Below are 2,988 nucleotides of genomic sequence, written 5' to 3'. Positions count from 1 at the left end.
CCGCCAGTGCTGCCATTCCTCACCTTTCAGGTGCAGTCGTTGTTCGTCGTCAGGCTGAATTGCTCTAGGACGGCGACGAGCTACTTGGTGAAGGTGGAGGGCAGCTGAACTGCCCTAGGAGGGCGACGAGGTACTTGGTGAAGGCGGAGGGCATCGGCAAAACCTTCAACTTAAGTCCCAAGACGGTCTTTTTGGCCTATAAAGAGAGCTAGCCAATCGATGACGACAAGGACGGCCAAAGAGAAAGGCAGCGTTGGAGCAAGTTGGGCCAATCATAGCGCAAACTGGTGCACATCCTGCGACCGCCAGCCTTCACTGTTTCGCTTGCACAATCCAGCAAAGAGCCGAGTTTCCTATGCCGGCACCGGCAGTGTAACGGTCGCAGCGAGCCATCGTGTTAACTTAATCCAAAGTACTTACATGCCTGCTTGCCTAGTGAACGGTGGAAGAAGGGTTAGAAAACTAGCCCCAAAAGCTTACCAAAGACAAGAACCACGCGAGCCACTAACGTTGTACAGTTGGGTACCAGAGATATCCCCTCCATTCTTTCAAGTTTTTGTGGCGCAAAAGCTGAATCATTTGAATCCACTTTGCGATATGCTACTGTGCTAAAACTTGAGATGAGCTTAGTGGCGCCTATTAATAAAGGTATCCCACATCAAAAGCAAAGGTAAAGCCGGACAAAACTAAAGCTCTTTTTTATCCACACTCTGGTGTGCCTGTCACATGCATGCCTTTGAGAGCGCAGCATGATGAGTCGGTTCAGTAAGTCCTTGCATCCTGGCTATGAGCCCACAAAATATTATTGGATGTACTTGTGAGTGTAGAATGATAAAGCCTCAGATGTGTATGCCTTCTCTGTGTGTTTATGGTTATCTGAATTGTTTTCATGTGGTTGTTTTGGTACCATAATCATTGAGAGGCTATGAGAAGCATACATGCATGCATGGATACATGGCAGTACGAACCAACATGATATTTATAATTACACACTTCAGAAAACCCAGCTTACACGTACGAATCAACATGATATTTTGCTACACAAGGGCAAGACTGGACTGTATCTAATTCAATACGGGACATACGTGTTTGCAATAACACAGCATAGCTAACATCTGATCTATACTGCGACCGTAACTAGACGAGTAGAACTGAAAAGTAGGCCAACGAAGCGAAGAAACCAGCGACAGCAAGAGCCAGCCGCTCACCGTGCATGCGCGGCACAAATCCGTATCCATTTCCCGAGCTTGCGCCGCTGACGAAGCCGCCACCGTTGGACCAGAAGCGCGCGTAGCACTTGCCGAGGTACACTTCGCCGGCTGAGGCGTAGCCACACCCGGCCTTGAGCTGCGCGGCCGCTGCCGAGACGCAGTCGGAGCACGCCTTGGCGTCGAGGTCCCCCACGCACTGCGACATGGCCTGCACGCCCCCCGCTCCGCCCGCGCGGTAGCCTCCCCCGGCGGGCGCCACCGAGGACGCGAGCCCTCCGAGAGCCGAGTCCCTCATGGCGGCGCCGCCGGCGTCCCCGGGCGAGCCGCCGCACTTCTTGAAGAGCACGGCCGTGTTCGGCTTCCCGACGAACGAGTCGTTCCCGTAGCGCACGAAGCACGAGCGCAGCTGCACGGCGCCGCCGGCGGACCAGGAGCAGAGGGAGGAGAGCCTGGCGATGGCGGAGCGCACGCAGCCGGTGCAGACGGAGGCCGGGAGGTCGGAGCGGCACTGGTAGAGGCCGGCCACGGGGGTAAAGCCGAGGGGGAAGTGATGTTGGCGTAGGGGGTGTAGGGCGCGCTGTTGGCGAGGGATGTGAGCACGGAGTCCACCCCCGACTCGTACTGCGTCCCGGCGTCGTAGCGCCCCTGCGAGCAGCCGGCGTACACGAACGCCGAGTCGTCGTCCGCACCGGCACGGAGCAGGAGCAGGGAGAGGACGGGGAGGGAGGAACGTTGCCGTGGCGCGGGCAGTCATTTTCTGCTTCGTGCTCTCGCCACACCAGCGCTTGTGTTCAGTGAGCTTGTGAGTCGTGACTGGAATTTTAGGAGCGAGGGAGTGTGTGAGGAAGCATTGCGCTTACGGGACGTATTTGTGGAGAGTGTAGTGGGCTAAGGGCAGCAATCTGCCGGCGCGCCGGCCCGACTATTGGGTCGGTCAAGCACCAGCCGTCCGATGCAGTTAGTGTGGACCGGTGCTGCAATTGTACTACAACCCTGGTGTGGTCTTCCAAGATGTAGCATGGCATGGCCGGGATGAAATTAATCTGGTATGAATTTCAATTGCAAACCCTAGATCTTTTCGTTCACAAAAAATGTTGCAACCTTTGATTTCAATTGATGAGCATGAGATGAAAAAAAGATGTCAAAATACTTGTGTTGATTTTTCTGAAATATTTTTGAGATGTTGTCAATTAATGCTAGTAAAATGTTTCTTCCTGTTGTCTGCTAGTAAAATGTTACAAGTATGTATTGCACTGCTACATGCTACTTCCTGTATGTTACATGCTACATCCCAAATGCTACATGCAGGAATTGTTTTGGAATTGTGAATGACATGCTGCATCCACTTTTTTTGTTCGCACGCAGCAAAACAAAAATTGACTTGGGCGTTGATTTTGTTGCAGAATGTTGCTGTGGAGCCATCGATTTTCCTTGATGATGATCTGCAAAATGTTGCGCACCAAGAAGAAGAGGATGACATTGATCTGAATGATACTTTGGGAACGGATAGTGATGATTCCTTGCAGCTGAACACGGATGGTGCAGCTCCAAATCATGAAAATGCCCAAGTTGCCTGTGACAATGCCAATGGAAATGCTGCAATACTTGTTGATGAACCAGATGAAGATATATCATCACAACCAATTTTCCCTTTTGTTCGAATGGTTTTTGACATTGTTGAAGAAGCTCAGCGCGTTTACAATGAATATGCCTCGAAGACGGGCTTCAGAACTCGCATTGTGACATCAAGGCATAGTAGGAAAAAAGCTCGGAGCAG

General features: G+C 51.9%; 1 pseudogene; it reads right to left on the bottom strand.

The window, feature by feature from the left end:
* Positions 1-924: 924 nt before the first annotated feature.
* Positions 925-1,961, bottom strand: LOC119321287 (annotated as a pseudogene).
* Between the last annotated feature and the right edge of the window lie 1,027 nt (positions 1,962-2,988).

Source organism: Triticum dicoccoides, chromosome 6B, assembly GCF_002162155.2.
Source record: "Triticum dicoccoides isolate Atlit2015 ecotype Zavitan chromosome 6B, WEW_v2.0, whole genome shotgun sequence".
NCBI lineage: Eukaryota > Viridiplantae > Streptophyta > Magnoliopsida > Poales > Poaceae > Triticum > Triticum dicoccoides.
Note: the sequence above shows the minus strand (reverse complement) of the source record. Positions and strands in the feature narration are given on the sequence as shown.